The following is a 15,023-nucleotide window of genomic DNA, read 5'->3' as shown; positions in this document are numbered from 1 at the left end:
TTGCTCCAATATATATTAAAAAAAAATGATTTATTTGATTTGAAACAACAAAAAATCATAATAAATGCAATTTCAATTCCTATCATACAAGACTTACATGATGATCTTTATCAATTTTTTGTTGTGATCCAATAATTTCAGTATTTGAATCGAAGGGCTATACTACAAGACTTATATGATTTTTATCAATTGTTAGATTTTTTTAAAAGAATAAATCATGAATTTTTCTATGACAATATTAAAGATCTCATCGAAAACTTATACCAACTTACCAAACAAAAGTTAAGAGAAAAAATAGGATAGGTATTATTGGCATAAAATTTGCGATTGGATTAAAAAAGCATAAGTCTCAAGCAATTTAGAGAAGAAAAATATACTTGAAGAAAGAGCATAGTTTAGCCAAATTCATATCAAATTAAAGATATTAAGTGTAAAAAACATTTTGTGCTTTGTTTTCGATGATAATTGTATTTATGTTGATTGAGTAATTAATATGAGTTATACATACATACATATATATATATATATATAAATATATATATATGTAGTGGGGCGAATGCTAAACGAGTATTGGGCCTAATTATAATAAATGTAAACATTGGGCCCAATTGGAGTATTGGCCCAAGCAATGGGGATAAATCCTGTGATGGCTAGCCCACTTCTTAATCAACGCAAAACCTCAAATCCTCAGTTAGGCCCAACATCCATCCAGGCAACACGCTGAGGTCACCTCTGAGGTATATTTGAGCTACCAAGATAAGTTGCAGAAAGGTCAAACTTCTCCAAGGTAGTCTTCTAAAGGTTCTTAGTGATTCCATAACTGCCTTTGCATCGATATAGGTCGCCTGCCTGACATTATCGCATTCAATGTAGAAGGACAAGCCTGAATAGTAGGAGAAGCCCCAGAAGTATCCGTTCATGATGAAAAGCCTGCAAAAGAAAAGTCGAATAAGACTAGGAGTTGTCCAGGTGGATGTTTGAACAGTGAAGAATACCTCAGAAATCTCCGTTCATGATGAAAAGCCATAAAAAGAAGAGCCTGATAAAACTAGAGGCAATCCAGGTGGACTGGGACAAAAGATGGAAAAGAAGAGGACGACTCATATAAAAGGAAGGAAAGAAGACTCAAAGAGGGGGCATGTAACATATGAGACTGAAATTAATAGAAGAGATTTTGGTATTTTTACATGTTCTTGTCCAAACTTCCCATTGTGGATCAACACCAACCCATATCGCAAATTAATTGTAACACGTGTTTTGCTTAGTGTCTTAATCCAAATAACCAAGGGCAACACCCCTACAATATATATTCTTTTATTTAAATTTACCCAATCAAAAATCCTTCGATTCTCAAATAAAAAGATAATACGGTGATAAACGAAGGAAGGGTGACATATAAAAAAAAAATACAGTTAGGATTAAAAATACATAAATGGTGTCCTCATATGGTGTATTATTATTATTCAATTGGAGTCTTCTTAAGGTGTTACCTCCCTAACATAAAATATTAATTCAATAAAAAGTTATTAGATTGTGTAACATTAATTAAATTTCCACCAGGTGTGACTATATATATATATATATATATATAGGGTTAGGTTCAAATTATTCCTGGTGTAACTCTAAAAGTAATGTTACACCAACCAATAATTTGTTATTGACTTTATAATTTGTAAACTCTACTGTTGGATTACATGTTCTATATGTTCTTAGCATGCATGCCAATTTTCATGTTAATCGGATGTTATTTATCATTTGATTCATAAACTTATCTCATTTTTTAGCATTATTTTAAACTACAAAAACTTTATTTTAAACAATTGATTAATGATATGACTATTGATATTTGACCACCTTAAAATTTTGAAAGTCTGGAAAATATACAAAGATAATTTTGAATTTGTTAAATTTCGCATCAAATTAAAAAAATATTAGGTAGTGTAATGTTGCACAACCACCACCCAAAACACATATAAAAACTATGTTTGTTAGGGTCAACTTTGAAGGTCCAACCAATTCGGCTTTTTGGGCCTACCCACCTGGGTTTGAGAGAGTGGTGTCAAGCCCACTACTACTCACTATAATGTTTTAGGCAATATGGGTTAATTGTGTCATACGAAGGACCACTTAAAGGTTCTCACTCCCCAAATAATGCCATTAATTAGAAATAACTCTTGCTGAAAACACTACCATACACACATAAAACAGCTTTAGGAATTCACTTATTGCACACATGAATTAAATTTTGTGATTTTTTTAAACAAAAACAAGCAATATAATAGATGTGTATGATGCATAAATAATTAAGAACAATTAAATATACTGACAGGCCAGATGAATGCAAAATGCAAATTTGATCAAGGTTTGTGTTTGACACTATATTCTTAAGACAAATTTTGCCCCATAATCTTTATTTGGTGGTGCTTTGAGACTCTTAGACATCAATCTCTTAAAATACAATGATAAAAAACGCACAAAAGAGCACAACATTTTGAGTGCACAAGGAACAAAATTGTGTCTAATTTTCTCTGACTCTATGCATGGGGAAAAAAAAAAAAAACTGATTGAATGAAATAAAAGACTCACTATTTATAGACACATTTGCCCCATTTTAGAAAAAAAGAAAAAAAAGAAAAGAAAAAGACACATTGTTCAGAATGAAAACCACAACTTGATACAAAGATGCTGGACAGTCCACACGAACCTAGGTCAATTAGTATATAAACTTATAAAATGTGACTCTACATAAAAATTGATTGCGATAAGTCTTAAGGGCACACACATCAATTAATGCATAATAGTTTAAGAGGTAAATTTTGCACATTTAACCCCAAAATCACCCACATTAGCTCATATAAAATTATGCAAATTTACATTCTAGCTATAGTAATTGTGTAAATAAACACAATTATTGTTATTGTGCATATCAATATTTTATTAATTTTATTAGCTTCTTTTGTTCTCTCTTTCTCCTAATCTATCGAAATAGTAAAACAAATAAATGAAGAATGAATATTATTAAAAAAGAATGTATAATAAATAATCTAATGTGAATGTTTTTGAGAAGTAGTTGTATAAAAAAGAAAAATGAGATCCTTATGCTAAACTAATTTTTTTACACCAGCTAATACAATGTTCTTGTTAGAATAATGTGGCTCATCGTGATATTTTATGATGTCTCCATTATCGATAAATAATTATTCAAAATTTATTGTGAAATTATGCAATATTTTTATGATGTAACATATTGGTATATTGAAATAGGCCTACTTGATTTAGTAGATTAAGATCATGAATGTATTCATTATACTTGACTTAACCATATTCATAATGATGTAGCCCATTCTTATAGGTACATTGTTAAACTATGATGGAAAGGGGTGCAAGTTAGAATTGCTCAGATTATGAAAGACCAGTTTTTCGTCACTAAAATTCTAGTTTTTCGTCGCTAAGGACCTTTAGCGACAAAACTCATTTCGTCGCTAAAATCCCGTCGCTAAAAGTCTTGGTTACGAAAAATTTCGTCACTAAAAGTCCGATTAGTTTAAAAAAAAAAAAAAAATTAGTGACGAAAATGTTTCGTTGCTAAATGTTTTTCTCGCTAAAAAAACTATTTAGCAACGAAAATATTTCGTCGCAAAAAACACTTTAATTTATTAAATCATATTTAGTGACGAACATTTTTGTCACTGAAACTATTTTCAGGTACATATAGTGAAGAAAAAGTTCGTTACTAAAACTATTTTTAAGAAAATCCAGACACATATAGTGACGAAATATGTCGTCGCTAAAACAATTTTTTGTTGCTATATTTGGTGACGGAAAAATTCATTGCTAAAACTTATTTTCTGTTTTTATTTTTTTCATAGCTTTGATATTAACCTGTAACTTGTCATTACATTATTAAAACCTCACATTTGAATAACACATTTATTTCAACAACACATTTATAAAAAAACGATCCATAAATTCCACAAGTAAAAAATAAAACAAATATCCAATTCAAACTTCTTCCATACAATAATTGTTTGCAACGCATACAATAACACAAGATGTTTTATAATAATACAAAAAGTGTAGCATAATAAAATTAAGACCAATAGAAGATGTCCTTAAATGTCTTCAACTAAAAGCCACCAATAAGAAATTTGCACAAATATAAAAACAATACTACATTAAAATCGTAAAGTAAAAACATTAATTATGTTGTAAGAAACATTTCTAACAATGCGTTAAGAGTAGCCACACCAATGAATTAAAATCACTACTCCTAACGTATAAGTTGTAGAAAGCAAATATAGATTTTCAAGTGTAATATAATACAATTAGTTTCAAATAATGCATTAAAAAAAGTCATCATACCATGTAGTGCGGGTCAATTGCTAAAATAAAGTACTAACCAATAAGTGTTTTAACTTGAAGACGAACCACCCCCGTAGGTAAGAATGTCATCATAACCCTTGCTCCTAAAAATGTTAAGAATATTTTTTTGGGCCTGTTCTTGCTTAGCTTGTGCCTCTTGGTCCCTAACTCTTGCCTCTTTGAGCTCAAGTATCTCACTTTCAAGACGATGGATATATTCCATCGAGGAACTAGATGAGGCAATGGTTACTAGAGAAGAGGAAGGTCTCATGCCAAGTATTAAAAACCCATTATCAACATCACAATATATAATGCTACAAGTATTAAAAACAATTAAATAATATCCATCACATATAAATCAACAATATCCATTCACAATTCAAAAAATAAAAACACTCTCAATGTGAATTTGAATCACCTTATAACTCCATGCAAGTCACCCGCTTACTTCAATACAACAACCCACCACAAAGCCAATTATCAACATTACAAATATAGAGTTTTTTAAGTATTTAAACAAATTTTACTTACTATGCTCAAGCTAAGCGTACACCTTTAAGAAAAAATCCAAAGTTTCACAAATAATGAGTATTTAACCTGCAAAAAAAAAGTCTAATTTATAAAGAGTTTATCAATACACTTACAAGCTATCTAGAAATATAAACTCAACAAATTCATATTTTTACTGTAATCTATGTATAAAATACACACACAACTAAAACTAAAACTAAAAGTAAAGAATGTGTAATTTATTAAGCACAAGCCCAAGTTTAAAAATTGAATCACACCCATTTGAAGATTATATATAAAAATAAAATAAATTTAATTTAATTTATTTGCAACAATGAACCTCACTGGAAATAGACTATGTGGTTTCAATATCTCAAACATTCTCTTGGGGATCATAGGAGATTTGCCAATCAAAATCCTAATAGTCTCTTCCTTTGGGAATTCTGTGACTAAATCCCCATTACAATTTTTTTTTTTAAAATCCCATTATAAACTCAAGTGATACAGCCAATCTTGAGACTATCACAAAGACTTACCACCTGTTACTAGAGACTATTACTTATGAATGTCAAGAATCTTTAAAGAAAGAGAAGAGAATTTAACAATAATATTCATGGTGTTTCTTTAACTTAGCATTTCCCTTTGACAAGCATTCATATGAAATATTTGCTCCTATGGTTTACAAACCCTTTCCTAACTAGGAGGTATGGATACGTCAAATATGCATTGTATCTAAATTTGATACAAATCCATACCATATATGCCGTTATACAACGGTATATTGGTTACGTATTGGATACAAATTTGTAAATTTGAAATTGAACTTTTATCATGAATCTAGGATGATAAGAGAGGAACAACATGGATATTGCATGGATACATTTCAGGGGGTGGGGGGTGATGATAATGAGACTAACAAAAACAGATTTGCAACATTATTTTTAAAAATAGTATCATTATATGTAGCACTTTTGTGGGTGACGTTTTCTACAGAATCCCATGCTTAATATGTAGTAATAATAAATAACCATTTTTTCAGCATAATATGTTGCATATTTCTAATTAACAAACCATGCCCTCATGCACATGCACACACACTAGTTTAGATAGTTAATCACCAGATTTTTTTTTTTCCTAAATTTCCTTTAGGTAATTTGTTGCACCCAATGGATCTTAAACTTCAAGATCCATGACTTCACCCTTCACCCATTTTTGTAGGGAGAAGAAATGCATTTTGAACAAGCTCATTGGCTAATTAACAAGCAATTGAAACAATAGAATCATCATGAAAATTAAGCCTGCAGTATAAATCTAGATTTCATCTATAGGATAAAAAATTTTAGGTGATTAAAAACAACTAAAAGGGTAAAAAAAAAATAATAATAAAAGACAATAATGATAATCAAAATATAAATATACATATATATTACATATCACGCATCAACCCACCCACCCATACACACACATAGACCAGGGGTATAAGTATTTCTCTCGATATAAAACCATTAAGACCCACCCATAGATGCTCCTTATAGAAAAATTGAATATTTAATGTGGAACTTTCATATCAGTATTTAGGCCCCAACATCACCGTCATTTAGTTTGGTCTACATTACTGGAAATGCACATAATAACATGAAATTAAATATATTAAGATTCACCTTGAAACACAAATGGTCAGATGATCAGTAATTTAATAATAAGCATTTAAAGCCTTCATATTTCAAAGCATGCAATATAGCAAATTTCTGAAGCTTACAAAAGTCAACCTTAGAGAATACCATAGCTACAATACGTTGAGTCAGCAGTAGGCCTACCACCACAATTCATACTTTACATTAAAAGGATGAACTACATAATTAGCATTTATCTATTGCAAATCATGGCGTCAAAAGGAGTTCCTATATTAAGGAAATCAATTAGGCGTCCTGTGAATAGACAAATAGGCATTACATATAACATATTAAGCACAAGGCACCAGATATATAGGTAAATATATAAATATCCAACATAAAGAACTACCTAAATCTTGGCTAGACAAGTATAAGGACTTCACCCTACATGCATATCAATAAGATTCCAAATACAATGACCACCACAACCTTGTTCAGAAATGCAAAGCACACAATTGTAAGCTCCACAACGACAAAAAGGGGAAAAAAGAATAAAGGAAGAGACCTTCAGTGGGTCCAACTCCATTTAACCACTTAAACAAAATATCCACAATGTCCAAACGAATTAGAGTGTGTTAATAAGTGCCTATCTCTACCCATAAAAGATTTAAAAAAAAAAAAAAAAAAACTCATTTTTAACCGTTGTAATAAGGTCCCACCGCCACCACACAGCCATGGTTCTTCAAATCCCATTCCCACACTCAAACATTTTGAACCCAAAAAACAGTAGCTATTTGCTTTGCTAATACAAGTAGATAGAGTTAAACTCAAGAGTTTGAAAGCACTTTGTATTGTTAGTAGAACTTAGAGTTGTAGGGTTTGAAAGTGCGTTACTTACCGTTAGCATCAAAGACGGCAAGAGTGTCAGAGGACTTGTCGATCGGCGATTGGAACGGGTGGAGGCTCTTGAGCGGTGAGATGGTGGTCTAGCTCGGCAGCGGTGTGGATCGGCGGACATGCAAGGGAACGGTGGAGAGGTGTGACTTGGTGTGAGGATTGGCAAAGGTGAGGAACGGTGGAGTGAGGCTCAATGGAGGTGAGGATCGGCGGAGTGAAGCTTGATGGCGGTGAGGCTCGGCGGACTGAAGCTTGTCGGAGTTGAGGCTCGACGGCTTGGGTGAATGGCAAGTGAGATGAAGTTCACATTTTTGTGAGGGTGTGGTTTCTGAAAAAGGACCAAATGAGGGTTTTTTTTGGTCTTTTATATTAACACTTTTAGCGACGAAATTATTGTCGTCGCTATAGACCACTTTCAGCGACGAATTAAATTTTCGTCGCTATAGACCACTTTCAGTGACGAATTAGAGTCCTGTCACTAAAATGCCTAAAGGTTAGGTGGACCCATTTTTTAGTGATGACTTTGTTTAGTCGCTGATAATCTCCCAGCAAAACCTACAGCAATGAAATTATTTCGTTGCTAAAAACTTAAAGTTTCAGTGACGAAAAATTTTGTCACTGTAGACTAATTAAATTCGCGCCCTACTTTTTCCTTTGGCGCCCTTGTTTCAAATCAACAAATAGCGATGAAATTTCAATTTCGTCATTAAAGGTTATTATTTTTTCATTTTTAGCGACAAAATGAATTTCGTTGCTAAAGGTTATTATTTTTTTCATTTTTTGCAACGAATTATAAATTTCGTCACTAAATGTAAGTTTTCAGTAATGAAAAATTTTTCCTCACTAAAATTCATCGCTAAAAATACATTTTGTTGTAGTGATTTTCACATATGCCTTGGTTAGGAAAGAGAGAGCTTCAAGGTGACCCCTAAGAAGTGACCTCTACCAAGTATAGTTACACATTATAGACATTAAGGTCGTATGTTCAAGATGATTATAAACATTAAGGTCGTATGTTCAACATGCTTTTCTTTTTTTCTTTTTTAATTTTTTATTTATTTATAAATTTAAAAGTATATGTTGACGATTATTATGAATATAATATGTAGGGATGATAGGCCCAGTAGTATATATTGGGCCAAGGGCTCTGTCCGAGGACACCTAGTAGTCCGAGGACGAGTAAATGTGCTATAGAGGTCGGCACTAATAAATAAAGGAAGGGATCTAGGCATGATGGTCCAAGAAGGTGGTCCGAGGAGGGATGCTTCCTCGGATAAGTAAGGCAGAGGTCGGAAGGTGCGGCCTGTCATTTAGAGCAACAACATTCTAGGAGTTTCTATTGATAAGGATACATGTCATGGAGGCATGAGACCTATGAAATATCTAAGAGAAAACTGCTACCACCGCATTGAATACTCTGTAACTAACTCTCTGACCACATTAATGAGGAAATGATACCTGAATAGTAATTTTTAGCCTTACAGCTACTCCCCAAAGACTTCAAGAAGGTGCTGATGGGACAAGGATCAACACCAACAATCTAATCTACACATGGAGGGTAGAGATGAAAGAGGAAGATAGTATAAAATAGAAAGAAGACCCTAAGTAAAGGGGATCGAATAATTGAGAGAGAAATACTGTAGCAATAAGAGCTATACTTGTAATCAACTTCAAGAATTATATACAAAAATTGATCTCCTTGGACTATGCTGAGAACAATTTTCTTTAGATAAAACCAGTTTATTTTTACTTTATTGTCATTTGGATCCGCTAATAATTACTACTCAACTCATTAGAGCCTAGTTTTCCAACCCACTTTCTACAAATTCATTGTATTGGGTTCTTTGGGCCTAAATCCTTCTACCTTTTGGGCTCAGGACTCAAATTGTGTCCTTACATAATACATTTGTAGTTATGTGAGGTTTAATTTTAAAATATAATAATGTTGTAACTCGTGTTTACACAAAAATATTTAACAATAGCGATAATAATAGGTGGCCTTAATTAGGTGAGTAAGGTAGATATCTTGACTTTCGCACTGAGTAATTTAAATAGATGATATACTAAAATTAAAAAAAATTAAATTGAATATGTGGTGCAAAATTAGACAAAAATTAGAGATTAATTTGGATTCAATTAAAATGACTTTTTGCTTTGTTTTAATATAATACTAGTAATATGCCAGTGGGATGAGCATATTGATTTAAAATTTTGTGTACAAGAAAAAAAAATTTTATCAATATTTTCAAGATTATCATAATAATTAATGAGTTAATTGAAGCTCTAAACTAACTAACATAAGACATTCATAATTGAGCCACTTGGCGCATGAACATTATATTATACTAGTTAAAGGCACGTGCGTTGCACAATTTATCATAGACTTATAGAATATATATTTCATAAAAGTAACAATAACCAAATCGATAATTATTATAATAACAAAATGAATAAATTGTATTGGTATAACAACCATAAAAAATAAAATGATAACACCTCAATAGAAAATTATTAGCTTGTAACATACCAATTATGCTCTAAGGAGACTTGTAGTTACATGTATCAAATTGTTTTTATATGAATTTTGTATGTAGTGGATTGTAATATTAATTATTATCTTCAATAATATTAATGAGATAAAAAATGTTAGAAGTTACTTTACCTTTGGGAGATTGTTCTTTAGTCCTTGGTGCAATTGGTTGTGGCTAAATACTGGACTTGGCAAGTAGTGGCCAACATTGTTTAGAGTTTGTCCTTGATTTTTGTTGTTTGTCATAGCATAACAAATTATCTTCTTAACGTTAAAAAAACCTTTGTTCCAATTTCTAGAATTATAGAGGAATAAGAACCTTAGTTCCTATTTTTGAGCCTATAATAATTTTTGCTTCTATTATCCAATATGCTTCACATGCAAAAATATATCCACAATCTAAGTAACTCTTGATTTCATCAACATCAATGATTTGTTTCTATCTGGAGATTTCATTTCTTGTTACGTTTTCTTGTACTAACATTGTAGCCCTATCAGGGCCTTTGTTTATATACTTGAAGAGATATTTACCAATAGATTGATATTGTGAGGAACCATCTCCTTTTTGTACAAGTCTTTCATCATCTCTTCTTCTATAAATTGGATATCCATTAGTATCAATTGTCATCTCATTGTAAAAATTCTTCAAAATTTTTTTAGTGTTAGAGCCATTTACCATACCAGCTACGTTTTATATGCATCAGGGTCTGTGTCTTTGTTTGGAATTTCTGTTGATATAACTCTATTAATGTTCGCTAGTGAAGGATATTTGTTGTCATGGTGAAGCCAAATCAATATATGTGCATCTGGCAATCCTCTTTTTTGGAATTCAATAGTTTACAAAACTAAGTAGAACAAATAATGTATTTTTAATTTTTTGTAAATAAGAATATTAATTGTGATAATTTTTTTATAACAATAATTAACATGTAATCATGCAAAGATTATCATTTTGAATGCTTTTTATTTGATAAAATCATGTTTGATGATGTTCAGAAAATCAGTAGGCTGGATGCTTCGGGCTTCAATGATCTGGAAGGCTTGAAAAGGAAAACAAACAATCAAAGGAGATCGGGATTGATCGGCCAAGAACCCTCCGATGATGAAGTTAGTTTCTCTCTTCAGAATCTAGAGTTCCAATTTTCTGGGAATTGTGTAAAAGAAAAAACTTGCCTTTGTTTGTTGGGAATGAGTGTTTATATACTGCTATTGGAGCGGTTACTTGTCTTGTAACTTGCCCCACATTTGTGGAGGTCAGAAGGTTTACACTCCATTCTTATAACCGCTATAGAGGTTATGATATTTACTCTCATCTTATATAACTGCCATTGGAAGTTAGGTGCTTGGCAGGAGGTTACAATGATTCATCAGGATCTCACCACGTGGTTTGATTCATAAGCCCATGTAGACAAACCTTGTATTGAGGGTCATCCATATCTAGACGACCTTCCTTGGTTTGGATGAGCTCCTCTTAAGAGCCCATGAATAATACAGTGGGTGAATAGCAGGCCCAATTACCATGGTGTTTTATATTCTATGGATGACAACTCAAGGACGAGCCATACTTGTCAAGGACGAGTCATACTTGTCTTTTCTCATCAATGTCTAACCATATTAATCATAAATATGTTGTATGTTTTTAGACCCCTTAAAACACAATTGGATTAACTTAGTAAATTAGCCAAGTTATTACTCAGTCCAAATTCCAGTTCTAGGTTATCACAATGAAACAATCATATCATGCATAGTAGCGGAAATATAAATAACACAATGATATGATGACCCAGGAAACCAAACCGGTAAAAACCTGGAGAGGATTTAACCTAGCTATCCTTAAGGTAAACCTGAATCCACTATGAAAGAATCAAAGTTTTACAATAAGACTTAGACCGTTAACATCCTATTGCTACCCACCAATAGAAACTTACTGACACGACTACGTGCAAGCTCCGAGACCACGGACTCCTTCTTTCTTGGATTCTCCAACAAGTACAAGCACACCCACTTGTGTTTCTTTAAGTTCTTTAGTGCAGCAACTGAATGATCATCAAGTTCTTGAACGAATCTCCTCTTGATAACCCTAAGCTTGTGTAAAGGAAAACTCCTCACAGATTTCATAAGAGATTTACACAAACCGCAATATGAGCAACATCTAAAACATGGCTAGGGTTTACCTTATATACATAGGGCAAAAACATAAAACCCTAAACGTTTTAATGAACTAGGGCTGAGTTGGAATTCTGCAGAAAAACGCATTCTACCCGATTTTCAATTGATCGAGCCTAAACTTCGATCGAGCAAGGCCGAAATGCACTATCAATTCTGCATCAACTTGAATCCAACTTTACATAAAAGACACAACTTTGAGCAAGTCTAAACAAGACTAAACAACCTGTTTTGATCACGGTCTGCCAACAATACACATTAGAGTTCTAAATACATTAGTTCCTAAGTCTTTAGAACCTAACATATGTAACAACGTATCACCATTGAAACCCATGCCATAATTATTGTAGAATTATTATCGAAGAGAACAAATGATTACAAAAGTTTAATATTATGTTTCTAACAAAAAAAAGGTTTAATATTATGAATTTGAGTACGTGCATGAGAAGTTTTATTATTATTATTATTATTATTTTGTAGATAAAAGAAAAATAGCTTAAACAAAATGAAAAATAATAATGAGAAAAGAATACACACGTTGTCATGGTCATGGGATTGAGGCATTCACATATGGAGTAAGCTTCACTCCAAAAAGAATATATACAGACATACATACACACACACATATATATAGGTAGAATTTAAATCCTATTGAAATTAAGATTTCTAATCAATGTGTTTGTTGTTATCCCATAAAAAAGTGGAATAAAAAAAGGTCATATGAATAGAAAGAAAAAATGAAACTTTTTTTTACAGAAAAAAGAAAACGTTGATATTCGGGTGTGTGTGTGTGTACTCCATCATTATATATAGAATTTTAAGATGGGTAGAAGTTGATAGATAAAAAAGAGGTGTTTACTTTAAACTCAGACACTTATTATGTTATTTACAATTTTTTTTTTTTTTTTTTACTTTATCCAAAAAAAAGTGGTAAATTGGTATGAATAAATAACTTGCTATCTTTTGTTTCTTATGGCCGTGTAGTAATAAAATATAAGTACAAATAATAATAAAAAGATTAAATGAAGAATTTATATTGTAATCAAATTAATATTTTTATTAACTTCAAAATTATAGGAAAAGAAGATAAATCTAAAAAATATGAATAGATAAGTAACGTTGATGTGTTTCTTTTTTCCCCTTATGACTGTGTAGTAATATAATCTAAGTAAAAATAAATTAATAATAAAATGATTAGATAAAGAATTTGGATTGTAATTTAATTAATATTTTTATCAACTTATAAATTATAGGAGAAGAAGATAAAACAAAAAAAAAATGATATCTATTTAAAAAAAAAAAATTTAAAATTTCTGCAATTGAGTGTAGCCACGGCTTCTAAGTCCAACTTTTATTATATAGTATATGATATGATTAAAAAAAAAAAAAATTTATAATAGATGATTAAATAATTAAAATAAATATTACATTTTATTTTAATTTTCCTGAAAATTTTTATAATGAAATTTTAGTTAAGTATAATTTTTAAATTATTGAAACTTAGATAATACAGATTTACTTGAATCAAATTATTCTAACAAATTAGTAAGATAAAAAAAAATTTAGTTGAAATAGAAATTTTTTTTTTTCCAAATTAGGGAAAAACGTTTAAGTTTTTTTTTTTGGTTTTGTTTTTTTTTTTTTTTTGGTGAGAATCAAACAAAGAGTTTAAGTTAAATTATGCTGTCATAATGGTTAATAAGATAACTAATTTAATAATTGATGAGAGTGTGTAATTACTTGTCACACCCAGAAGATAATCACTTGGCACAATCATGACTTTTGAACCCAACTTTTATTATTCTAATAACTAATAAGATAAATAATATTTTAATTGGAATATAATTTTCAATTTCTTGAAATTCAGACCATTCTAACAGTTAAAGATAAAATTAATTTAATAATTAATAATAGTGTAACCACTTGGCATCACTATAGTTTCTAGGATTCAACTTTTATTATATAGTGTATAATATATGATATTTCATCACCACCTTTATTCTATAACCACTATTAAAACACTCATATTTTCTCTCTCTAAAAGCATTTCTTGATGAGTAATGCTACAACCACAAATTATTTTACAACATTTTTACAAAATGATGATATGGCCAACCTCTTATTGGTTTTCATTTAGACCCACCATTAATATCATTTTTTCATTTATCAATAATTACTCACCACATTAGCAGTTTGTAAAAAATTTTTGTAAAATAGTTTGTATTTCTAGCATTATTCTTTCTTGATAACTAATCATCATCAAGCCACTCTTTTTCTCTCTTGTCCCTAACCCTATTCATGAATCACATATATATTTATTTCATAATTAAAAAATCTTTCATCATTAACTTATCCAAAAAAATAAACTCCATCTTTCCGTCAAACATCTCCTTTCCATATCTCTCAAAAAATAACTCTAGCATCTAACCACTATCAAAACACACATACACACACTATATCTCTCTCTAAAACCATTTAATTCTTGATAACTAATCACCATCATGTCACTCTTTTTTCTCTTATTCGTAAACTTATTCATTGGTCACAAATAGATTTAAATACAATTGATGTGAAAAATTCTATTATTAATTTGACATTAATTGAATTCATCTTTGTTCGTAAACATTGAGCTATTGAGTGATTCTATTGTAACGTAAATTACTACCATAGTACCTTTGGTAAATTAAATTTTGAGTTTCTCTATGGGCACAGCAAAATGTCACATCATTTTCACAACAAGTAAGGTGTTAACTTGCCATAAGTAAAAATAAAATAAAAAATATTTTACCGAGACCCACCACAATGCAAAATAAGGATGTTATGAAAATATTGTGACATTTTATTGTGTAGAATTCTCTTAGATTTTATTGTTCTAAGCTTCAAAATTAATTTTATTCTTTTTATATTGTAGTTTTATATTGTAGATAGGGCTTCTCATATTTTGA

At 30.8% G+C, this 15,023-nt stretch overlaps 1 long non-coding RNA gene across 1 annotated transcript; it reads right to left on the bottom strand.

The window, feature by feature from the left end:
* Positions 1-4,685: 4,685 nt before the first annotated feature.
* LOC126712908 (uncharacterized) lies at positions 4,686-7,744 on the bottom strand. The gene is made up of 2 exons (XR_007651220.1): positions 7,384-7,744; positions 4,686-4,959 (listed from the first exon to the last, which is right to left on the bottom strand). It is a non-coding gene; the product is annotated as an uncharacterized LOC126712908 (long non-coding RNA).
* Positions 7,745-15,023: the final 7,279 nt, after the last annotated feature.

This window comes from Quercus robur, chromosome 2, assembly GCF_932294415.1.
Source record: "Quercus robur chromosome 2, dhQueRobu3.1, whole genome shotgun sequence".
Taxonomy (NCBI): domain Eukaryota; kingdom Viridiplantae; phylum Streptophyta; class Magnoliopsida; order Fagales; family Fagaceae; genus Quercus; species Quercus robur.
The sequence above is the reverse complement of the archived record's forward strand: the minus strand, read 5'-3'. Positions and strand labels throughout refer to the sequence as shown.